The sequence below is a fragment of the Callospermophilus lateralis genome, chromosome 1 (genome assembly GCF_048772815.1).
Source record: "Callospermophilus lateralis isolate mCalLat2 chromosome 1, mCalLat2.hap1, whole genome shotgun sequence".
NCBI lineage: Eukaryota > Metazoa > Chordata > Mammalia > Rodentia > Sciuridae > Callospermophilus > Callospermophilus lateralis.
In genome coordinates this window covers 199,342,166-199,368,487 of record NC_135305.1, presented here as the reverse complement: position 1 = coordinate 199,368,487, position 26,322 = coordinate 199,342,166, and the positions used below count along the sequence as shown (strand labels likewise).

The window sequence follows — 26,322 nt, the reverse complement described above, 5'->3', positions numbered from 1 at the left end:
CATATTATCCCCACACTATGCAGTCATTGAAATGGGCACAATATGGGGAGAGATCCAGCCCTTTGGCTGAGGGCAATTCCTCTGGGGAACAAAGCTGAACTGTCAGCAGCCAGCACTTCTGGCAGCAGAGACTACCTCAGTTCTAAATGGGAAATGTGGGCAGAGCATCAAGAGAATCTTCTAGAGTCTATTGAAAGAAAACTGCTTACACAAATTATGTAAGCAATACATATTATGTAGTTGCAGGTGGTCCATGATTACTAGAAAGAAATGTCAATTTTTTCTGTTCCATCAATACTAACCCAATGGAGGCAATTTTCCCCTTCTTTAATTCTCTTTCTGGCTCTTGCATTAACGAGAACTGAGGGGGTTAATGGGAGACCTGAATGTCAGCATCACTCAACAACTTTATGAGCCCCCTTTTTCTTGTTCCTCACTGTTCTTCATTCCCTATTGTAATATCCTAGAGTGACCAGTGGATGACACAAGGCTTACAGAGAACTGGGGTTCCTCTCTGTGACTCCTGTTATATTAGAAAACATGTGATCTCTACTCCTAGGTCCTTTCCTTGTTCTATTAATAACACCATCATTAGTTTGAAATCCTTCCTTATTGTTTCAGGTAATGCTTGGGAAGTTTGAAAAATTCAATCTTTATGTTGAGAAATTAGCTTTTATTTTGACTAGAATGGTTGATGTTGCAGGAATATGGTTCATGTGAAAAATTCATTTTTATGCATAATATTGGTTTTAATCTTCTCTGTTAGCACCTCAGCTACTGAAAACAAAATCTAAATGAGCGTTCTTTGAAAAGCAGCCGTCAGAGGTATTTAGTCTAATTTCCTGTCTCCAATTAGCAGCCATTCCTCTAGGGTGGTACAACCTTGGAAAAGGAAAATAACAAATATTCATGGAGCATCTACTGTGTGGCAGACATAATTAATTTTCAGAAGAAGCCTGTTTTGTAGTCACCTTGAAGAATCAGAATGGATCCTCACCTGAAACCGGGGATTTGATTTGAATGTAGAAAACGGTGACACTGTGCACCAAGAGAATTTAAGAGCAAGCTTATTCAATCAAGGGACTCTGGGGGCACCTGGTTGGCTACTAGCAGGACTGGTCTGGCTTGGGCAAAGCAGGAGAGAGAGTTGGATCATTATAGGGCTAGGGATGGGACAGGACTCAATTTTCTGTCAATGCTGTAGAAGTGGGGGTATGCACAGACTTTCTTCTCACCGTATCCATATGTGGGGTCAAGGGCAAAAGAGAAACCTTTCCAGTCAAACTGAAGTTAAGAAGAAGTCCATGGTCAAATATAAAAAAATGGAATCAGAGTCTTTATTACAGATTCTTGAGATTCAATTGGTACTGGCTCCACTTTAAAATTGAGATTGTTCAAGGGTCACACAGCCAGTGAACACTGAACAACTCAGATTCAAACTCTGATATTTTTAGACCCCTTGATATATAAATATATATTATGCTCTATAAGGGTTGTATGCTCAACAGAGGAGGAGTGATACATAAAATCACCACTTTCAAAGTGTATGAGCTTTTCTGGAATTTATAATATTATAAATAAGTATTATGTGTCAGTGGGCCCTGTGATGAAATAAGATTGGAAAATTCTGGGTTAAAACCAATTAAATTGGTTTATTTTTTCTAACAGAATTTATGCATTGTGTATCTTCAAGAAGAGTATGCAGAATTTCCCAATTTATTTGACCATGAAACACCTTTTTTCCCTAGCAATGCACATTTGAGAAAAACTGAACTATACAAATTCTGCTTGTAGCAGCAATTCCACTTGCTTCTATGTACACAGAAAAAGCTGTCCACAAACCTGATCAGCTTGATGCCCAGACAATCCTTCATTTTACTTTTTTATATTAAAAATTAATTCAGCTTTTCTTCTGTGGAAAACAATTATTTTTTATTAGAAGGGTTGCACAAGTGAAGGGGTTATCAGAAACATCCACAACCTTTTGTTAGTTAAAATGTATATATATATATTTATAATCACCAATACATGGGATTATATCTTAATTTAGTTTGTGCTCTGATTCTTCCGTAACTAATAGATGAGCAAATTTTCATTCAGATTCTGTGGATAATTCTTTATATCCGCTCTTAATGTTTTCAGGATAAATCTGGGAAGAATTTATTACCCCAAACTCTCTCATTCTTCATTTTCTCCCTTGTAAAATGGGACTTTTAATAGCATCTATCTTCAGGGATATTATGGGGATTAAAATTATTGGTCTTTGTGCATCTTTAGATCATTGGCTAGCACTTACTTATTACTCAGAGGTGTCGGCCATTATAATTTAGTGCTGTTATTTAGTAATTTGTAATCCTATGGGGCTACGCTCATTGGTTCGTTTATTTACCTTGTTCTTCAGGTTAAGGACAATCACACCCTCACCCTCCACCATAGATCATTTCCCTTGACAAATGGAGCCTCCGCCTGTGTAAGTCCAAGTAAGCCCAAGGTCTCTAGGGACCTGAAGAGTGGGGATCTGGGAAGCTGTGACTCCGTAGGGTGTACCTTGGCCTCACAGGAGTTCACACGGAGTGGGCCAACAGAACTCTTCAGCCATTGTTCTTCTAGTCTCCAACCCAATAACCCACAGCTTTTGGAACATCATTCTCTGAAAGGACAAATATTAGGTGAATATCCTGCCCACATTAGCCCCTCTCTCTTTGTAGAAGAAGAAAGATGGTTTGTTTGTGAACAAATTGCTCTTTGTTATCACACTTTGAAAAAAGAAAAAGATTTGAGGTGTGTGATAAAGAGCTATTTTACCTCTAAATCCTAAAAAAAAAAAAAACAAAAACAAAAACAAAAACCAAACAAAACAAACACAAAAAACAAAAACACTGTTATGTTACTTTTTGACTCTCTTCCTGTTCAGTGTCAGAGCAGGAGTGTTTGGGAGATCCCAGTATTTCTGATGGTACCCTTGCTACACTGGAAACTAATGGGAGGATGGCCCAGGACAGCTCCAATGAGCTGCCATTGGGCTGCAAAAGCCTTTTATTCATATTTTTGGGAATGATGGATACCTTTCAAATTCTAGATTTGTCTAGGGATTCTCGTCCCAATTCCATGGTTTGGTCAGCTTTATTAAAGTCCTTGTGTTCTTCCTTTAGATTTAAACTTCAGAACCTGGGGGAATTGGGATAGCTCCTCAAGACCATGTCTGGGCAGGAAATACTTGTCTTTTAACCACTTTGACCTTGACCTGTTCTGCCTGGACTTGGCTTTTCAAGCTGGTGGCCACAGGCCACCATATCATGTGCACATGTCCTTCCTTTCTGAACAGAGAACTTCTTGCCTTTGTTCTCATGCTGTCATTCTCCTTAGTTGGGAACTCTTTCCTAGGCATGAACATTCAGTCATAGAAACAGAACAACTTTAACCAGTGGCCCATTCTCTGTGCATGCTTCCTTTCATGTCTACTTCTGTCTATGTATTGGCTTCGTACTTTTCTTCCATGGCAGACTGGGCCAGCTACCACCTATGAGCCAATAATTGGTGATCAATTATTGGGAGTCAACAGTTACAAACATGACAACTCTTGGGAGCCATACATAGAAAGGTGGTGAAAGAAGGAGGAGTATAAAGAAGGGGATAGTCCTTGACAGATGGTCCCTCATTAAATATTACAGGGAAATATATTTAGATTGGCAGGGGAACAGGTGCAAGGTATTAGTAAGCTTTTGCTGTGGCAACAAACTCCATTATCAATGGAGTAAAATTAACCATTTATTTATTCCTGGCATTAAATGAAGCCCTGGAGTTGGTTGTGATTCTCTGGGACTATCTTGGGCTCCAGGCAGTTTCTCATTCTAGAATTAAGCCTGAATGAGTAGCCTTTCTTTTCCACATTGTTCTTACAAAAAAAGACGAGAATACAACAGGCCAGACTGAGAGCACACAGGTTTTTGCTCATAAATAGCGCATGTCCCAGAGTTCCACTCCAGTCAGTTGAGTAGAGGAGTGTGTCTGTCTGGGAAGCACCAAGTCACTTGGCAAAAGTTGCTGGGGAGTGATCCTCATCACTCATTATGAGCGAGAGAGCAGGAGGTCTGAGTTAACGGGGGTGAGGGAAGGACGACATGTGGGGATTCCTCTTTCAAAGAATGTGGCATTCAAGGAAATGGAAGTGTGGCAACTTGTGAGGGTGGCAGATCTTTCTTTTTCTAAATGGAGGAGACTTTTCTCAGAGAAGTCAAGGTGAGGCCATCAGGGAGAACATAATAAAAACATTCCATGTGTTTCTCCTACCTGCAGAGACTTTGTATTTGTCATTTTTAATGTTCAACAGCTTCAGGAGGCAGGTACTATTATTATTTTGATTTTACCAATGAGGCCAGTGAGGTCAGTGTTATACAACTGGCCTAGTCACAGAGGAAGTGTGTGGCAGAGTTGATCCTTCAGGCTAGCAGCTAGACTATAAAGCCTGGGTTTATCTCTTATTTACTAGATGAAGTTACAGGAATAGATCTTTCTCCCCTTCACCCTGCACCTCCAAGAAATCCAGTAAGTCTGTAAGTGGTAACTTGCATCTCCTGGAGCAGGTGGTGAATATCTGAGGTCATTGAGAGGTACATAGGAGATCAGCCTACTCTCACAGACATTTTGCCCTTTTAATCATATTCTAGGTTTGCTGTGAGCTTAGACAACTTTGCAATAACTACACTGGGTAAAATGTTTTGCTTCTTGGCTGTATGTGCCAAAGCATCCAGAATTCTTGGCGATTACATCCAGATGTTGCTTTCAGGGGAAAACAAATAGATTCACCCTGTACCTCCCTCTGGATCCAACAGAAGAAATTTTGGGTTTACTGTATTTCTTGGTGGATTTGCTGACATGTTTCTTTTTATTTAGGGCCAAATGTTCTGAAAGCAGAGCCTGCGTTGCATGTGCCAAATATGCATAAGAATACAAACAAAACTCATGTTTCCAAGACTTAAATAAGTGTTTCTTATACCTTAAGTGACTTTTGGAAACCATTCAGTGCCACAGTGTGTAAGCTTCTGAACAATTCTCCAATTCTCCATGTATGCAAAGGGTATAAATTCACAATTGCATGAATTGCATAAATGTCTTTAATTGCCTTTGATTACATGGATTGCTCTATCCTACTCTCTTGGTTAGGGTTCTTTATATACCAATGGCTTCCTAAATTTATTATATAGATTCCTGTGGAGTAGAACTTTGTGGAATGGAATTTTCTAATTGGAGCTGGGGTGAAAGAAGAGGAAGAAGAAATAGATGGGAATACCAAATTATGAACAAATGAAAAAAATTTAAATGTAAAATGTTATATCTCACTGCTCTTCTCCCAAACAATTCTGTGGGCAGAATGGAACAGGCACCTTGGCCAGCTTCTGTCTGGGTGGTGGACTTGTGTAGTCCTAAATAGCATATGTATGGGGGCTGGGGACATAGCTTTGTAGGTAGCATGCTTGCCTTGAATGCACAGGGCCATGGGTTCAATCCCCAGCACCACACACACACACACACACACACACACACACACACACACAAATCTGGCCCTAAATAGCATATGGTATGTCTTTGAGTTTTGTTGAGTAAATGGAAAGTTCAAAAGGGACAATCAGGGGCAAGTCAGGAGGACATATGGAGAAAGTGTATTTCCCACTTTCCCACTTTCCCTCCATGCCTCCAAGGTCTGCAGTATCCATCCCCACCATCCATACTGGTGTCAGAAGGGAAGAAGTCTTATGGATGTCCTTGGTCATCTGATTGTGTTTGTTCATGTGAGATTATATGCATGGGGGTTGGAGAGATTTTCAGGATCAGATAAGTGATAGTTGACAAGGCAGTTCGTGGTTCTTATCAGAAGGTAATGGAAAAGAAGATGACCTAACATCATTGTTTTTCACTCAAAGCTCTTCAGCACTGGTGATATCAGCTTAGGTCTATGATGTGGTTTGAAAATTTTTCATTTCATCCCATTAAAGTTTGGGTCTGGAATATGCCCCCAAAGACTCATGCATTAAAAGCATGATCCATAGTACAGCAAGAGCCAGAGGTGGGGAATTCTCAGCAAAGATTGGATCATGAGGGCTCTGACTTTATCTGTGGATTAATCCACTGATAGATGAATGGACTACTTGGAGGTGAGATCTAGATGGAGGAAGTAGCTCACTGGGGGTGTATCCTGGAAGGGCTTATCTCCTCCCTGTCCCCTTCCTCTCTCCCTCCCTCTCTCTCTTTTTCTCCCTGCTTCTTGGCTGCATCTTGTCCGTGTTTCATGCTCATGTCCCAATATCTGTAAATGGTTCTGTTCTTATATGACCTCACACTCTTTGAACTCCTATGGCATTTTCTGTACAAGATGGCAAATGGATGTCATTGCCATATGCCTCCTTTGACTGTTTGGTAGTGGCTACCAGGTAGGTTGTGTTGAGGTGATGTAAAAATGAGGCTCTAACCAGACTCGTGGGGAAAAGCTAGCGGGTGGATTCAGTGTTGTACCCTCCACACATATATTGAAGCTTAAGTCTCAATGTGATGGTATTTGAATTTGGGGGTTTGGGGAGGTAATTAGATCATGAGTATGGAACCATTCTCAGTGGGATCAATGTCCTTAGAAGTGCATGCAGAAAAGAGCTGATCTCTCTCTGGATCAGGTGAGGTAGTGGTTTAGGAGCCAAGAAGTGACCGCTGAAAGACACTGGCTCTTCTGATACTTTTGTTTGTTGTGTAAGCAACCAAGTAAAAGGTGCTTTTGTTATCACTTCTCATACTTAGCAGCAATGTCTTCCAAGAATGCTAGTGTTAGGAGAAGCCCTATGACATACTTGCTCTGCACCATTCGTATGACAATTTTATAATTCCCGTCTTGGGTTGTCCTTTAGAAACATTTTCTAACTCTCCATCTGACAAGGGGACTGTATACTTCCATGTAGGTATAGAGCTTAGTTTCTGGCACAAATAAGGTATTTATCATAATGGATCATTAGTGACTCATATCAGACAAATAGTCTCTACCAGATCCTGAGGCCTCTTTGTTCTCCAAATAGAGAAGAGCTGCTCTTGGAGTTTTTCTTGAGTGCTTAACCTACAGCCAGGCAGAGAGGCACAATTAAAAGAATCAGAGACATGAACATGGTTTTGCAATTAAGGTGGAAAGAGAGAAGGTGAAGCTACACTTGACCCAGACGTTAAATACACATTCATTTGCCAGTGGGAATTTGTGTTTTTAAAATTTTCCATTGTAAACAATGATTTGAAGAAGAAAACCACTAAGTAAAGTGGACTTACAATTTAAATTGGATCCCTTCATGGAAAACCAATTACGAATTATATCTTTATTAAATACATGCCCACAGCATGTAAAACTTACCAGATTTGGGGACGTATTTTCCCATTAAATGTAAATCCTATAAGAGTTTGCATCATTACTTCAGAGGAAAGACAGAATATATTTAAATCTAAACTCATTAAATAACTTAGAACAAAGGTCAATGCATGCATGAATAGTCTACTTATTTGTTTAATTTTCTTTTTAAATTTCTAAAGTTTTTGATGTGTCATATTCATGGCTATTTCTTTGGAGGTAAATAAGTAGAGTAGATCAGTATTGCCAATGCCCGGACCAACCTTGGGTTTGTTTATAATTAATAAAATATTTGAGAACTGTGCAACAGCTGCAAGCGTTTGTTTACCTAGTGTAGAAATTATCTGAGAGGATAAATTTCAAACTCATTCTGCAGCTCAGGGCGCTCAAGACACCATAAATATAAGTTATTGAGTGGCACTATGCACGGAAGGAATTAATACTACAGTTTTTATATAACCCCAAATGTACACATTTAAGTGGCTAATAGGTGTCTGGCATTGTTCCACACATGACATGCCTTACAAAGATGAAAAGAGAGTCCTCAGAAAGAGTATTGGCCTTACTCTTGTACAGGTATGGATTCATGCTGTCACCGTAACTGACTAATTGTAGGAGCCTGCAATGGTTGCTGACCTTTTCTATCAGATCTATAATCCAATGATGCTGACTTCAAATGTTACCATATGAAGGAGGTGAGATGAAACAGAACTGGACAGTTGGGGGAGAAAGAGAATAGACTTGGGTGGGAAGCTGCTCCTCATTGTTGGGAGATAAAAAAGTATAAGATGTGGGATGGGTACTTCTTTTGATAAAGGGAGAATGGTATTAGAGGTTCTGCAGAGAAACCAAACCAGTGTGTGTGTGTATGTGTGTGTGTGTGTGTGTGTGTGTGTGTATAGAGAGAGAGGTGGATGAACCCAGAAAACTATGTTAAATCAAAGAAGTCAGTCACAGAAGCCATAAGATTTTTGCACGGTTTGATTTTTATGAAATATCCAAAATAACTAAATTCTTAAAGACAAAAATCAGATTGGTAGTTGCCAGGGGCTGGCGTGAGGAGGCACTGGGGAGTGGTTGACTATTGGGCTTGAGGTTTCATTTTGAAGTGATGAAAATGTTTTTGAACTTGATAGAAGAGGTAGTGGCACAGCATTGTGTCACTAGACTATCAATGCCATAGAATCGAATTAAAATGACTACTTTTTTTTATTGGTTGTTCAAAATATTACAAAGCTCACGACATATCATTGTTCATACATTTGATTCAAGTGGGTTAGAAACTCCCATTTTTACCCCAAATACAAATTGCAGAATCACATTGGATACACATTCACATTTTTACATAATGCCATGTTAGTGACTGTTGTATTCTGCTACCTTTTCTATCCCCTTTTCTATCCTCCTCCCCTCCCCTCCCATCTTCCCTCTCTACCTCATCTGCTGTTGTTCAATTCTCGCCCTTGTTTTCCCCCTCCTTTCCCCTCACAATCTCTTATATGTAATTTTGTGTAACATTGAGGGTCTCCTACCATTTCCATACAATTTCCCTTTTCTCTCCCTTTCCCTCCCACCACTCATCTCTGTTTAATGTTAATCTTTTCCTCATGCTCTTCCTCCCTGCTCTGTTCTTAGTTGCTCTCCTTATATCAAAGAAGACATTTGGCATTTGTTTTTTAAGGATTGGCTAGCTTCACTTAGCATAATCTGCTCTAATGCCATCCATTTCCCTGCAAATTCCATGATTTTGTCATTTTTAGTGCTGTGTAATACTCCATTGTGTATAAATGCCACATTTTTTTTTTATCCATTCATCTATTGAAGGGCATCTAGGTTGGTTCCACAGTCTAGCTATTGTAAATTGTGCTGCTATGATCATTGATGTGGCAGTATCCCTATAGTACACTCTTTTAAGGTCCTCAGGGAATAGTCTGAGAAGGGCGATAGCTGGGTAAAATGGTGGATCCATTCCCAGCTTTCCCAGGAATCTCCATACTGCTTTCCAAATTGGCCGCACCAATTTGCAGTCCCACCAGCAATGTACAAGTGTACATTTTTTTCCCCACATCCTCGCCAACACTTGTTGTTGTTTGACTTCATAATGGCTGCCAATCTTACTGGAGTGAGATGATATCTTAGGGTGGTTTTGATTTGCATTTCTCTGACTGCTAGAGATGGTGAGCTTTTTTTCATGTACTTGTTGATTGATTGTATGTCCTCCTCTGAGAAGTGTCTGTTCAGGTCCTTGGCCATTTGTTGATTGGGTTATTTGTTATCTTATTGTTTAATTTTTTGAGTTCTTTATATACTCTGGATATTAGGGCTCTATCTGAAGTGTGAGGGGTAAAAATTTGTTCCCAGGATGTAGGCTACCTATTTACCTCTCTTATTGTTTCTCTTGCTGAGAAAAAACTTTTAGTTTAAGTAAGTCCCATTTGTTTATTCTTGTTATTAACTCTTGGGCGATGGGCGTCCTATTAAGGAATTTGGAACTTGACCCCACAATATGTAGATTGGAGCCAACTTTTTCTTCTATCAGGCGCAGAGTCTCTGATTTGATATCAAGCTCTTTGATCCACTTTGAGTTAACTTTTGTGCATGGCGAGAGAAAGGGGTTCAGCTTCATTTTGTTGCATATGGATTTCCAATTTTCCCAGCACCATTTGTTGAAGATGCTATCCTTCCTCCATTGCATGCTTTTAGCCCCTTTATCAAATATAAGAAAGTTGTAATTTTGTGGATTGGTCTCTGTGTCCTCTAATCTGTACCATTGGTCCACCTGCCTGTGTTGGTACTAGTACCATGTTGTTTTTGTTACTATTGCTCTGTAGTACAGTTTGAAATCTGGTATCGCTATACTGCCTGATTCACACTTCCTGCTTAGAATTGCTTTTGCAGTTTTGTTTTTCCATATGAATTTCATGATTGCTTTATCTATTTCTACAAGAAATGTCATTGGGATTTTGATTGGCATCGCATTAAACCTGTAGAGAACTTTGGGTAATATCACCATTTTGATGATGTTAGTTCTGCCTATCCATGAACAGGGTATATTTTTCCATCTTCTAAGATCTTCTTCAATCTCTCTCTTTAGGGTTCTGTAGTTTTCATTGTATAAATCTTTCACCTCTTTTGTTAGGTTGATTCCCAAATATTTTATTTTATTTTTTTGAGGATATTGTGAATGGAGTGGTTTTCCTCATTTCCATTTCAGAAGTTTTGTTGCTGATATACAGGAATGCCTTTGATTTATGCGTGTTGATTTTATATCCTGCCACTTTGCTGAATTCATTTATTAACTCTAGGAGTTACTTTGTAGACCCTTTTGGGTCTGTAAGATATATTATCATATCATCTGCAAATAGTGATATTTTAAGTTCTTCTTTTCCTACTTTTATGCCTTTAATTTCTTTTGTCTGTCTAATTGCTCTGGCTAGTATTTTGAGAACTAAATTGAATAGAAGTGGTGAGAGAGGGCATCCCTGTCTTGTTCCAGATTTTAGAGGGAATGCCTTCAGTTTTTCTCCATTTAAAATGATGCTAGCCTGAGGCCAAGCATAGATAGCTTTTACAATGTTGAGGTAAGTTCCTGTTATCCCTAGTTTTTCTAGTGTTTTGAACATAAAGGGATGCTGTACTTTGTCGAATGCTTTTTCTGCATCTATCAAGATGATCATATGGTTCTTATCTTTAAGTCTATTGATGTGGTGAATAGCATTTATTGATTTCCGTATATTGAACCAGCCTTGCATCCCAGGGATGAATCCTACTTGATCATGGTGCACAATTTTTTTGGTATGCTTTTGTATTAGATTCGCCAGGATTTTATTGAGAATTTTTGCATCTAAGTTCATTAGAGATATTGATCTGTAGTTTTCTTTCTTTGAAGTGTCTTTGTCTGGTTTCGGGATCAGGGTAATGTTGGCCTCATAGAATGAATTTGAAAGAGCTCCTTATTTTTCTATTTCTTGAAATAGCTTGAAAAGTATTGGTATTAATTCTTCTTTGAAGGTTTTATAAAACTCCGCTGTATACCCATCCAGTCCAGGGCTTTTTTTGGTTGGTAGTTTTTTGATGGCTTCTTCTATTTCTTCCTTTGTTATTGGTCTGTTTAAATTGTGTGTGTCTTTCTGACTCAATCTAGGCAGATCATATGACTTAAGAAATTTATCGATATCTTCACTATCTTCTGTTTTATTGGAATATAGGGTTTCAAAATACTTTCTAATTATCTTCTGTATTTCTGTAGTGTCTGTTGTGATATTGCCTTTTTCATTCCGTATGTTAGTAATTTAAATTCTCTCTCTTCTTCTCTTCATTAGCGTGGCTAAGGGTCTGTCGATCTTATTTATTTTTTCGAAGAACCAACTTTTAGTTTTATCAATTTTTTTCAATTTTTTTTTGTTTCAATTTTGTTGATTTCTGCTCTTATTTTAATTATTTCTTGTATTCTACTACATTTGCTGTTGTTTTGCTCTTCCTTTTCTAGGGTTTTGAGATGAAGTGTGAGTTCATTTATTTGTTGGTTTTTTCTTTTTTTGAGGAATTAACTCCAGGAAATGAATTTCCCTCTTAAAACTGCTTTCATTGTGTCCCATAGATTCCAGTATGCTGTGTCTGTATTTTTGTTTATCTCTAAGAATTTTTGATTTTCTCCTTTATGTCCTCTGTAACCCATTGATCATTCAGTAACATATTGTTCATTTTCCAGTTGATGCAGGATTTTTCCTTCCTTTTTTATCATTGATTTCCAGTTTCATTCCATTATGATCAGATAAGGTGAATGGTATTATCTCCACACCTTTATATTTACTAAGAGTTGCCCTATGGCATAATATATGGTCTATCTTTGAGTAGGATCCATGTGCTGCTGAGAAGAACGTGTATCCACTTGATGATGGTTGATATATTCTATATATGTGGGTTAAGTCTAGGTTATTGATTGTGTTATTGAGTTCTATAATTTCTTTATTCAGCTTTTGTCTGGAGGATCTGTCTAATGGAGAGAGCGGTGTGTTGAAGTCACCCATAATTATTGTGTTGTGGTCTATTTGTCTCTTGAACTTGAGGAGAGTTTGTTTTATGTACGTTGCAGCACCATTATTTGGTGCATACATATTGATAATTGTTATGTCTTGTTGGTGGATGGTTTCTTTTAACAGTATATAGTGTCCTTCTTGATCCCTTTTGATTAACTTAGGTTTGAAGTTGATTTTATTCGATATGAGTATGGCCACTCCTGCTTGCTTCTGAGGGCCATGTGAGTGGGATGAATTTTCCCAACCTTTCACCTTCAGCTTGTGTATGTCTTTTCCTATCATATGAGTCTCCTGAAGGCAGCATATTGTTGGATTTGTTTTTTTAATCCAGGTTACCAGCCTATGTCTCTTGATTGGTGAATTTAAGCCATTAACATTTAAGGTTACTATTGAAATATGGTTTATACTTCCAGTCATATTTATTTATTTATTTATTTTAGTTTGGCTAGTTTTTCCTCTTTGGTTATTTTTCTCCCCCTTTACTGAGATACCTCCCACTGTTAGTTTTGGGTGCTATTTTTCAGTTCTTCTTCTTGTAGTGTTGCTCAAAATGCCTTGCAGTGCTGGTTTTCTGGCTGTGAATTCTTTTAACTTTTGTTTATCGTGAAATATTTTAATTTCATTGTCAAATCTGAAGCTTAATTTTGCTGAATACAGTATTCTTGGTTGGAATCCATTATTTTTCAGCATTTGAAATACGTTGTTCCAGGATCTTCTCGCTTTCAACGTCTGTGATGAAAAATCAGCCGTTAACCTAATTGGTTTACCCCTGAATGTAATCTGCCTCCTTTCTCTCGTAGCTTTTAATATTCTCTCCTTGTTCTGTATGTTGGATATCTTCATAATTATGTGTCTTGGAGTTGGTCTACTATGGTATTGAATGTTTGGGGTCCTGTAGGCTTCCAGGATTTGGCAATCCATTCCATCTTTCATATCTGGGAAGTTTTCTAGGATCATTTCATTTAATAGTATGTCCATTCCTTTGGTTTGAACCTCTATACTTTCTTCTATCCCAATGACTCTCACGTTTGGTTTTTTTATGACATCCCATATCTCTTGGATAGATTGGTCGTGAGTTTTAAGCATCCTTTCTCTGTTGACTATATTCTTTTCAAGTTGATAAACTTTGTCTTCATTATCTGATGTTCTGACTTCTACTTGATCTAGTCTATTTGTAATATTCTCGTTTGAGTTTTTAATTTGGTTTATGGTTTCAGTTTGATATTTTTTTAAATCTCTATCTCCTGGTAGAGCTCATTCTTTACCATTTGAATTTGTTTGTTTAATTCGTTTTCAAAATATACTTTTATTGCTTGGACTTGCTTTCTCATATCTTCTCTAATATTCCGTTCCATCTGAGTTAGGTATGCCTTGAGTTTTTTCTCTGTCCATTTTTCTGATGCCTCTAGGTCCTCCTGTAGATTTAAGTTGTCCTGCATTGTTTGTAATCCTTTTATCCCTTGTTTTTTCACGTTGTTCACGTTACTTTCCAGCTCTGCTTGACTGCTGTGTTTCTGCTTTCTCCTATAAATTTGTTTTGGTTTTGTATATCTCTGTTGTCTCTCCTTTGTGGTGGGAGACTATGCCTAGAAATGTTGGGCTTTATTGTACTTTAAAGCTGATTCATTCAATTCATAAAAGGCTTCCGGATTCTGTATGCATATAGTGATTTGTTGTTTGTTCTTAGGACTTTATGTTTAGGTTAGGTGCTATGATGGTATGAGGGTTAGTATGTCTTGGCTACTTTAGAAGATTGCTCTACTGAAGGGGGATACTAACAGGTGATTGGATCAGGGTGTTGGTAGTAGCTAGGTATTTAGGAGCCCTATAGACAGCCTCAAAACTTTCACCTATTTGTATTTAGACAATTACATGTAATGGAAGCCATAATGCTTGGGATGAAAGTTGGCGGGTAGAAGAAGGAAGGTGCTCTTAAAAGGAAAGAAGGAGAGAGAGATAGATAGATTAGAGGAGGATGGAAAGAACTATAAAACGTGAAACAGGAAAGAAAGAAAGAAGGAAAAGGGGGAGAAAATAACAAAGAGAAAAAGAGGAAAAAAAATGAAAAAAAAATTGAAGTCTTAGAGATCCATTTTCTTCTCTTCCAGTAGGCGGAGCTGCGCCCTCCGAGCCGAGCTTCTGCCCTCTATGTGCCGATAGCAATCCCTGTAAGGCGGCTCCTGGGAGTCTCTCAGTCCTGTTAGTCCAGAGCCATTTCACTTCTCTGGGCCCTACCCCTCTTCCTCCTGCCAGCCAGCCAGCCAGGTCCTGTTCACCAGAGGCGGTTCCCCAAGGATCTGATTACACTTGCAGCCCCACCGCGTGGCCTATTTCCTGAACGACTGAGCACTCTCTCTGAAAATGACTACTTTTAATTATAAAAATGAAAATTTAAAAGGTTCTTGGGCAACAGAAATAAAATCAAAACTTTTGAGAGACTATGGGTAACATTATGAACATTAGGGATGTCCACAGCATCCAGGTGCTGCTAATACTGGGAAGCTCCTTTCCCACTCCTCACCCTCAGCCTTGGTGCTCAGCCTCTTCCTTAGCTGGCATCTATGACATGCCCTGCAAGGGACTCACATTCAGGGGTCCTTTTAGTTTTCTACAACTCTCTTCTCTATTGGACCCATGTGGGCACCTTTTGTGCCTATATTAGCTCTTGTCCCCAGCCCACTGAGTCTTAAAGATGAAAGGAAAACCTCTCCAGATGAGCTGCCATTTTGGTTCACTTCCTCATGTGGACAATAGGGGCATCGTCAGTTCTTTTAGTTTTATTTTTTATTAATGTATTATAGTTATGCATAGTATTGGGATTTATTTTGACATAATTATACAAGCCTGGAATATAATTTGCTCCAATTCAGTCTCCAGTATTACTCTTTTTAGTGCATTATGGATATATTTTATATATATATATGAATTCACTGTGGTGTATTCATATATGTACATAGGAAAGTTTGGTCAGATTCATTCCATTGTTCCTCACTTTTCTTGCTCCTCCTCTCTCACCCTCAGTCCCCTTTCTCTAATCCACTGATTTGTCTTCTATTTTCATGGGATTTCCTCAACATCTTTTCCCCCATTTATTTTGGTGTCGCTTCTGCATATGAGAGAAAACATTTGACCCTTGACGCAGTGAATTTCACCTTTTTGTATATCCATATGTACTAATTTAAAGCAAGCTATAAATAAATAGAAGAAAGATCAGTGGAGTGGAGAAAAGGGAACAGGGGGAGGGAGGCGGGAAGGGAAAGTAGAACCCCTGAATAATGCACCCTCCCTTTATCAAGAGAAGAATCCATCAGACATCTTGTAGTCTTTTATCTCACCATAGGGGGCAGCCTTCCATACAAGTCTCTTCAAGCCACTTTTCTCCCCCAACCATCTATATTGCTGGGGCTTTGTCTCTGCTCTCAGGAAGGAGACCCAGCTGGTTTGCCTGGGTTCAAGCTCCAGCTACCTGAGGTTGTGAACCAGGGGTATTGCTCCCCTTTTCCTTCTGAGCTTTTACTTCCTGCTGCCTGCTGTGAGTCCTCTCAGAGCACTGGGTTAGGTTAGCACTTCCTAGAGTGTTCAGTTCTCAGGTCTGTTTCACCCCATTCCCCCAGTTCATAGTGAGGGGAGGGGGTTTCAGCAAATCTTGGCAAGTAGCAATCCCTCTAGGAGTTACTTCTGTATGCATCATTGAGACATCCCACCACAATGGTAGTCCCTCTGGCTTTATTTGTTGCTCTTTGAAGATGGGGAGGTGATGGGTTGATTCAGTTTCTTCTAGGGCAGCTGAGCTACTCAGCTGTGAACTCCATGAAATGGTCACCACGCCCCACACGGCTTTCTGTCCACAATTTGGGTTAAACTGCTGGAATTCCTTCAGTTTCTGTTGAGTTTTAATTTGGTCTGCTTTTCTTTCCAGCTGTTGTTAAGGAAGTGAGCTTATGTGCTTTTCCTCTCCATCTCTCTCTCTCTATTTTCCCTCCCCCTTTCTCCCACCCCACTCTGGGTTCAGGGATAAGGAAATCTGTCAATGTTTTCTGCTCTGGTAACTGAACTTCAAGTCTCTTTAGGTCTCAGACTCTTTACTAGGGCATGTGAGAGCACTTATTCTGTCACCTCCCTCTCCAGTCAGGTCTTCCTTCACTGCCTCCTCTCTGTGCTGTGGAAGGGTTGGGAAACACCACCTTGCTCCACTACACCATCTTTCCTATCTATCCAATTTTTTCCCCCTTTTTCTGCCTAGTCAATTATTGACCAAGACTCACACATATGAAAGCTGTTGCCCCGGATGGCATGTCAAGAGAGGGGAATCTGAATTTTTTCCTTCATGCTGGCATCCGCCATCTTGTTTTTTTCTTTTTATGATTTTCACTTTGTATCTTGATTTCAGTTAGGATCCCTCTTACTATCTTTCATCCATCTTTTCTTCCGGTCTTCTAATCCATGCTTCCATCTTGAGAGTATTCTTGTATTATAACTTGGTTAAGACAACAAGCTTAGCTGGTTATTCTTAATAAGATTAGTGTGTAGAGTTTGGGAAGGTTGATGTTGACCTTTGGCAGGACAAGGAATGAGTTCATGAGACAGTATAAAGGAAGAAAATATCACTGAAAGTAGGCAAGGAATGGTGTGACCATGACATTGACTGGAATGTCTTCATGGGTGATGAAGTAACCAAGATCAATGACAAGAATTGAGAGGGAGAAAAATGAATGAGGGTAGATGTCTGAGAACTCAGGAGACAGCTACAGGAAGCAGGAGGGGCAGATGACATAGACTTTTGGTTTGCATTGTAAAGGAGCTGAGGTTTATACCAGTGAAGGGAGAGAAAAAGTTCAGGCAGTAGCAATGAGGAGCCAAGAGGATACCTACCTCCTTCTCTGGGCACAAAAGGAACTTGAGGTGTGGGAGAAAACAGCCACCTCTTGAAAAGACTGTAGGAGAAGCAGTGTCCTTGGGTTCAGCTTAGTTTCAGTTATGCAAGAAACTTAAAGAAAGTTCAGTCTATAGCTTTCCCATGATGTTAAGAGTCTTTTAGTTTGGCATTTGACACATGAAAAATGAAATAGAATATAGAACCCATTTTGATGTAGAATGGCTATAATTTTCAGTTATTAGAAATTGCTGATGAAGACATGGACATCAGGTTTTAAGGCACCAACTTATTTGTTGGACAAATTGCTAGGTACTCTTTTTATCCATGGTAATAAACATAAATTAGGGCTTTTTTTATTTTATTTTTTTAAAATTTTTTTTTGTGGGGGGATGTTCCAAAGAGAATTATTTCTCTATCAGATTAAGGGCGCTGACATACATATGCAGTGAGTTAGAGGTTGCTATTTCTATAAGAATATAACTTCTACATCTAAGGAGTATCAATTTATTTTCTGAAGAAATATCACAACTATGGAATTTTTTTAACTTTACCATATTTGAGGAAAGCTGTCCTTTTAAAAATATCAAGTTTTGATACATTCTCTTCAACATTGCAGTTAGATCATATGCACATGCTGAAAGAGAATCCTGTTGTGAATTGTAAGAAAGAGATTTGCACCTTGTGGGAAACAACTTAGGCTGGGCACAGCTCCTGGGGGTTGGCAGGTTTGCTGCAGGTTTTGCTGGGTTGCATTCTAAAGAAGAGTCAGCATTCCCATGTTTGTCGGTTCTGGTTTTTCCTTCTATTTCTTCTCCCCTGCCCCTTTATTTGTTCTAATTATATATGACAGTTGAATGCATTTGGACACATTGCACACAATGGAGCACCACTTCTCATTCCTCTGACTGTACATGGTACAGAGTCACACCAGTAATAATGTCTGTCTCATTCAACCATCCTTCCCATCCCCAAAGCCTCACCCCTCCCCTCACGTCCCTCTGCACAATACAAAGTTCTTTCATTCTTCCCTACCTCCCTGCACTAGGGATCAGCATCTGCTTATTAGAGAAAATATTCAGCCTTTGGTTTTTGGGGATTGGCTTATTTCACTTAGCGTGATATTCTCTAGTTCCATCCATTTACCTGCAAATGCCATAATTTCATTCTTTTTTGAGGCTGAGTAATATTTCATTGTGTATATGTACCACATTTTCTTTATCCATTCATCTGCTGAAGGGCATCTAGGTTGGCTTTATAATTTAGCTATTGTGAATTGAGTTGCTGTAAACATTGATGTGGCTGTGTCACTGTATGTAGTATTCTGATTTTGAGTTTTTTTGGTATAAACCGAAGAGTGGGATAGCTGGGTCAAATGGTTGTTCCATTCCAATTTTTCTAAGAAATCTCCACATTGCTTTCCAAAGTGGTTGCACCAATTTGCAATCCCACTGACAACATATGAGTGGTTTTTCCTTCTAATAATCAAAATAGCAGAACATGGAATTGTGCTAATTGGGCCCCTGCGTCTAAAAGAGATTATCAGCTTGTGAGTCATGCGATCTCATGAAAATAGTGGAACTTTCTTCATTAGAAAACTTTGGGTTCATAGGTAGTCAGTATTTTCTTATTAAAGAAGTTATTTGAATGGAAGTAACTAACTAAAAGCTGTTCAGAGCAAAGTCAGGCTCCTGGTACTTCCACCCATCTCACTTCTTTCCGTGAAGGACCACTTGGTAGGAGACGTGGAGCCAAAACAGGATGTAGATTTTCAATATATGACACCACGGGAAATCTTATTATGCCTTTTGATCTATGAAAACCCACTCAACTTCAAAGAGTCGGCTCAACAATGACTTGATTGCTTCTTGACAGGAGACGAGCTCACACCTGAAACAGAAATCAAACATCTAGGTCAATGTTCCCTCCATGTCTTGGCATATCATGAATAGGAAGAAAAGGGAATTTGCCCATCATAAAAGGCTGTCAGTATGAATGGCCTACATGATGGGTATTGTGTCTTCTAGTTCAGGGTCCCTATCATTGCAAATCCTCAACTAAAGGTAGAAGATTCCAAAAAATTGACTTGCGCTAAAGATGAAGTTTGTGGGAAACAGTCCCCATCCCCCGCCCCGCTTTTGTGGACATTATTTCCCGCTAAAGAATGCTGTGGTGAAGATCCTAGTTTTGGATGAAATTGTTTTAAAAATTAATTTAGAATCATATCACATTAGAATGGGTTGAAAGTAACCTTGGTAACTTCATTTACCTGTGGGAAAATGAGGCCCCTCTTGTTCTTGGTGGAGTGCAAGGAGAAATTGTCTTTATGACCTTCTCCTCGGTCACCTCCTTCTTCCCAGTAGCCCAGAGTGTTCCTCTTTGGGTTTGGAGGTCTACCACTTTAGGTCAAAGTTGAAGCAGAGTTCAATATGATACTATATTTTCATTTATAGAACTATACAAATAGAAGTCACTTTTGTATCAGGAAGTCCAACTGTAGGCAACTAAATGCAAAAAGGAACATAGTGATTTTTACATTTGTATATATAGACACTTTTAAAGGCAAATGAGAGAGACCATCATTTATGGCATGCAAAAATGCATGAATTGTGTATTACAATTTATTTTAGGAAAGAAAACAGAAATGTGATCAGCTTACTGAGTTTCCATTTCCATAGAGTTCTGCATTGTTCTGGAAAAATGATCTTCTGAAAGCCAATGGCAGGGCAGACATTTTTCTGCCTTTACTACACAGATTATCACATGATTATAACTTTGGGAAAAAATTTTACATTTGTCTTGTGGGTGAATTCTATCTGAATTGCTGAAAACTGTCATAAAGCTTTATTTTAAAAAATAACCATTGTACTTCTTTTGTATATACATAATGTTGTATATAAATTCCTGACAAAAATGCATACAGAAAACTCATTTTTCATGTTTAATGATTATAATAATCTACATTTATTAAGCTTGTGTTATAGGTTTCAGAGATACTTTTGAGATTCCAAATTAAGAAAATATAGTTTTTATTGTGTTTGCATGTTCAACTTTTCTTTCTTTCGTTACTTAAGTTATAAAGAAAATCAGCCTTTTATTTTTTTCTTTTGAGGGGGAGTACTAGGGATTGAACTCAGGGCCACTCTATCACTGAGACACATCCCCAGCCTTATTTTGTATTTTATTTAGAGATGGGGTCTCACTGAGTTGGTTAGTGCCTTGCTTTTGCTGAGGCTGGATTTGAACTCACGATCATCCTGCCTCAGCCTCTTGAGCCACTGGTATTACAGGCGTGTGCCCCCATGTACCACGTACAGCAGCCTGTTTTTTTTTTTTTTTTAAAGTACCAGGAAAACAGGGTAATCTTTCCAAAGGAGGGGATAATTGATCTTTTTCCAAGAAGAATTAAAGTTATTTCAGAAATGTAGAAAGAAAAGATGGTGAAATCCTAAACTTATTGAAATTTCCTTGAGTTATGAAACACCTATTTTTAATGCTCCTTATTCTTCCTAAAGATTGAGTGTGAATGAAACTGTGTTTATCAGATAGAAAAATGAGAATGTGGCAGTGGACAAAAATAACCCCCTTCCTATGGGTTAAGAATGGGAGCATCCCTGGGGATGTTCACAAGCCTGGAACATTGTGATGCTCTGAGGGGGCAGATAGAGTAATGGGGCACAGATGTAATGAACCAAAGGTGGCTAAGTGTTGGCATACCTGCCCATAATAACATATCTAAAGAGATAACCAGGGCATCTGCAGATGTGGTCTAGAAAGAGGATCCAGGAGGAAGCTTTACCAAAGCACGGTTGTTCTAGTCGGCTGGTGCTGCTCTTAGTTTGCCAATGTACCAAGCATTGGGATCTGCCCAAATCTCTTTTCTCTGCTTTTCTTTATATTACATTATCTTATTACTATTCCCCATTTCACCTTAATGAGGACACGAGGGTTCCGAAGGGTTAAATTGCACCTCAGGATCATGCTTCAGCAGGAGGCAGAGCTGAAAGTTGAAATTAGGTCTGTTTTTCTTCAAAGTCTGAATTCTTACATCTTGACACTCTGACTGTTCACCAGAAAGTAGTTATCCTAGCTTCTTTCTGTAAAGTAGGTAATGTTGATTAGTCTGAGTGCACGTGAGATCGATCAACTCTGGGGATCAGGACAAAGCTGAGTTTCTGGATGTGCAAAGCTGAGATGCGAGTTGTGGCCCAGGGACACTTCTCAGCTCCCTGCCTGCTCCCATATTTACCAGAAGCAACCCCAGCCCTGTCCTCTCTTCAGTTTTAACATCACAAACTTCCAGAGAGGAGCTGCAGAAGTTGTGGTATAAAATCATGTACTAGTTCCCTTGCAGCAAGTAATGGGCGGGCGGTTTAGGGAAATTTTTGAAAGAAGAAAAATGTTATTTGTTCTCAATTCCACAGAAGCTTCGAATTCATAGTGCCAGTATTTACTTTGACAGACTGCACCAGAAGGAATAATAGATTTTTCTCATAAAGGATGCCAAAGCTAGTTATGGAGAGAAATTCCTGATGTCAGCCTCTCTGTATAAGTGGTTATTTTCAATGGATAGAGTGCTAGTCAAAGTTCTGGATTGTCAGTCTTCAGGTTTCAAAATGCCCCACTTAGTTGCAACAAAATTTGAATGGCCTCCCTTCCGTCTTTGGGGTACATTGTTTCTGTTCTAAAAACAGGACTCCTGGGAAGAGTGGGCATCCAGCCTTGCAATTTTTCACGCATTGTGTCCTGGCTGGTGAATGATCAGTTCAGCTAGTTGCTTAGTCAGAGGCTCAATTGGTTCCAAGTTATTTTTCACTAAGCAGTATTTAGCACCCAGAGGGCACCTAGTAAGTATTGGTTGAGGGAGAGACCAGGGAATTTGAGGAGAATAGAAAAAGTGTAGGAGAGAGAATAATATAAGAAATGAAAGTAAAACATGCATCTGACCGAATAAAGGCAGAAGTTTGCAGACTGCAATTTCCTAGCTGGTGTTAAGGAGGATAAATTTAATCTGGTCAGAATCCGGTAAAACTTTGTACTTCTAAAGGGAAGGAGGAAAAATCTTAAATCCTTCCGGGGGTGGGGGGAACTAAAGAGGAATTAAAAAATAGACTGGCATCAGGCTATAAGAACACCAAGTGCTAAAAGACAAATTGCTATAAAGCCATAAAGCTATTATTAGGACAAGTGGTAAAATTTGAATAAGGTCTGATAAAATAATAGAGTGTGTTAACATTATTGACATCCTTGACCTTGACAAAAATGTATTGGCTATGGAAGTGAATGTCCTTGTTTTGGGGATATACACACTGAAGTATTTAGGGATGAAGGACACCTTGTCAGTAACTTACTTTCAATTGGATAAAAAGTGGATAAAAGAGGAAATGCAGCAAAATATTAACAATGGTGTATATGCATAAAGGAAATATAAAAGTTTTTTTGTATTTTCATTCCAATTTTTTGAAAGTTTAAAATATTATCAGAAGTAAAAATTAAAACACTTGAGTGTAAGAAAAAAATTTTAATCCATAATCCTGTATTTGGACACAATTATCAATTGTGAAGGCAAAATTAAGATATTGTCACATGAATGTGAACTGTAAGTTTCATCTCCAAGACTATGGTAGTGCCCATGGACTGCATCAAGCTGCTGCTTTTCAATACATCATTCCAGCAAGCAAAACAACAAGAACAAGCAATGCAAAGGTATCATAGTCTATATGGTTCATATTCCCAGAAATAGGGAGTCCTGTCCTTCTGAGGTGGTGATCTGGACAGAGTCATCAGGTACATACTCACCCAGATTCTCAAGGTTCCTTTTAAACATAAATATAGGTAAATCTTCACTGGTGGTGTGGACAAGAAGAACTGGTTTTGGCACTACTTTGCAGGGAATCTGACATTAAGTGGTGCCAAAGGGTCCAGATCCTGGTGTTTTGTGTACCTTCCTGATTTTACCTATACCTGTCTAGCAGCTAATGTGGGTAAAGCTGAAGATGAGAGGGAATTCAAAGGCCTTAGTGACAGCCTGATTAAGATCTACAAACTTGCAGGGCTTCAGTGCCTGTCGTAAGGCCTGAATGTGTCTGAGCAGTGTATTGTCATCTACTGAGCTGCCTACTTTGGTATCACTGATGCTGCAAAAAGAATGCTTCCAGATCCCAAGAATACTTACATCTTTATTAGCTCTATGATCACACAGTCCATCACTGTCATTGCTGAGTTGACTTCCTATCTGTTTACCACATCATGCTGCAGTTAGTGTACAAAGGAACCAATATATGTATACACACACACACACACACACACACACACACACACACACACACATAGGCATTCTTGACACCTGGTGATGAAGGAAGTTAAGTTTTTTCAACGGTGTATGAGCCACTGTTCTGAGAGGCATAAGTAGTGCTTTTGTATTTCACTTGCAGAAAAAGAATCAAGACACATAAATTATTTTCTAGCTTTATTGTCCCTCTAATTGGTCATGTTGTATTATATATCTTGAATAATCTTGACAGATTCTTGTGTGTCTATCAATGGTAACTATTTACTCATTAAAAATGGGAAACAATAATATTCATCTGACCAGTTTTCTTCTTTTAAAGCCAGTTTCACGATGATTATGATTACAATGGTGATGAAAAGCAATTTTTTTGTTTTAGCTATTCCTGATAAATAACAAATTTGAAGAAATAAAATTATATAAAGTACAAAGAGTACAAATTGTGACAACTCATTTGAAATAATTTGAGTGATCTATAATTATTAAGGAAATAGTGTTTTTAAGTTTATAATATTCCCCCAAAGTAATCTCCCAGCTCAAATAATTTCACTGGAGAATTCTACCAAATCTTTAAAGAAAAATTATAGCTAATGCTGTACAATCTCTTCGAGAGAATAGAAGAGAGAACAATTTCCAATTCATTTTTCTTAAAGTTACTATTATCTTGACACCCTAACTAGATAAATACAATACAAAGGAAAAAACCTGTAGGCCCATATACCTTATGGATATAGATCAAAAATTTCTAATAAAAATACTGATACAAGTAAGTAGAATTAGGCAATAGGTAAAAAATACACAATTTTATTTTACTTTTATTTCTGTATTCAAGATGATTCAATATTTAAAAACCAATCAAAGTAACCTACCACATTAACATGCTAAAGAAGAAAAAAAATCACATGATCCTATCAATTTATGTAGAAAAGCACTTGACAAAATTCAACATCCATTCAGAAAAGTAGGAGTAGAGGGATAACTTCTTACATAATAAAAAGCACACACAAAAAACTTAAACCAAACATTATACTTGATGAAAAAATGATGCTTTATCTCTGGGAAAGGATGTTCACTCTCTGTATTTTTATTCAACATAGAGCTGAAAGTTCTTGCTAGTGCAATACAACAAAAAGGGTAAAAAAAAGGCAACAGATCAGAAAGAAAGAAAAATTTATAGATGACAAGATTGTCAAGATTGTCTACATAGAAGGTCATAAGAAATCTAATAATAAGTTCATCAAGGTTACAGGGTACAAAACAAACATACAAATCTTGTATTTGTATTTACTAGAAATCAATATGTAGACACTGAAATAAAAATGAGTAGTATTTAAAATTCATCCCCAATTTAGCATAAATCTAATCTATTTAGCATAAATCTAACGAAGCATGTACATGACCAGTATGTTGAAAATGATGCAGCATTGATGAAAGCAATCAAAGAAGATCTAAACAAATGGGAAAATGTATACCATGTTCATGAATTGGAAGATTAAACAGTAAAAACAAAAGTTCCCTGCAAGTAGATATATAGACTTAATCCCTTTCTCACTGAAATTCCAGAAAGATTTTTTTTTGTAGTTATACAAAAGTATTACAAAATTTATAAAGGAAAGATCTAGAATAGCTGAAATAATGTGGAAAATGCAGAATAAAATAAGAGAAATCAGCATACTCAATTCTAAAGTCTTACTATATAGATACAGTAATCAAGGCAGTGCAATATTGGCATAAAAGCAACTGAATAGAGGAGTCACAGTCCTTACAACAAATGATCCTGGAGCATTTTGACATCTATTAGCAAAAACAAAACATCAAACAAAACAACAAAATGCTACTCCAATCTCACAATTGATTAAAAATGAGCTGAAAATGGAAACTAGATTTAAATGTAAAATGTTAAGCAAGAAAAATTTTAGAGAGTCCTACAAGAAAAAATCTTAGGAATTTGAGGCTGGGTTAGGAGTTCTTGATTTGACATCAAAAGCATGATCCAGAAAAGAAAAAGACTAATAAAGTAAATGTCACCAAAATTTACATGCTTCTGTTCTGGGAATGACCCTGTTAAGAAGTTGAAAAAATAAGCTACAAAATGAGAGAAAATATTTGCAAATCACAAATACAACAAAGCCCTTAATATCTAAAATATATAAAAAAAACTCTTAAAAATCAACAGTGGAAAAAAAAATCAATTCAGTTAGAAGATGAACAACAAACATGAAGAGACATTTCATCAAAGGGTATATACCAATGGCAAATACACACATAAAAAGACATTTAATATCATTACCTACTTGAGAATACCAATAAAATCCACAATCAAATATCACTAGATACCGATCAGAATGGCTAGAGAGTGGTGACTTATTCAAATTCTGACAAAAATGTAAAGAAACATTTCTTCAAAAACTAAAAATCTAACTACCAAATGGCCCAGCAATTGCACTCCTGGGCATTTATATTAGAGAAAACTTGTAGTCACGTAAAAACTTTATATGGATGTTTATAGAATTGTTATTTACAATGGTCAAAAACTAGAAACAAATGCTTTCCAAAGGATGAATGGTTAAACAAACTGGTACCTCCAGACCATTAAAACACTATCCAGCAACAAAAAAAGAGCAAACTGTCAACAAGTGAAACACTAAACTGAGTGGAAAAAATAGTGAAAAACCAATACTGGGAGGTATTCCACTTAGGTAACATTTTCTAGATGACAAATTAGATGTAGACAACAGAGTAGTGG

General features: G+C 38.0%; 1 pseudogene; it reads left to right on the top strand.

The window, feature by feature from the left end:
• Window positions 1-23,549, top strand: part of LOC143399621 (ADP/ATP translocase 2 pseudogene) — a 75,335-nt pseudogene extending 51,786 nt beyond the window's left edge.
• The last annotated feature ends 2,773 nt before the right edge of the window (window positions 23,550-26,322 follow it).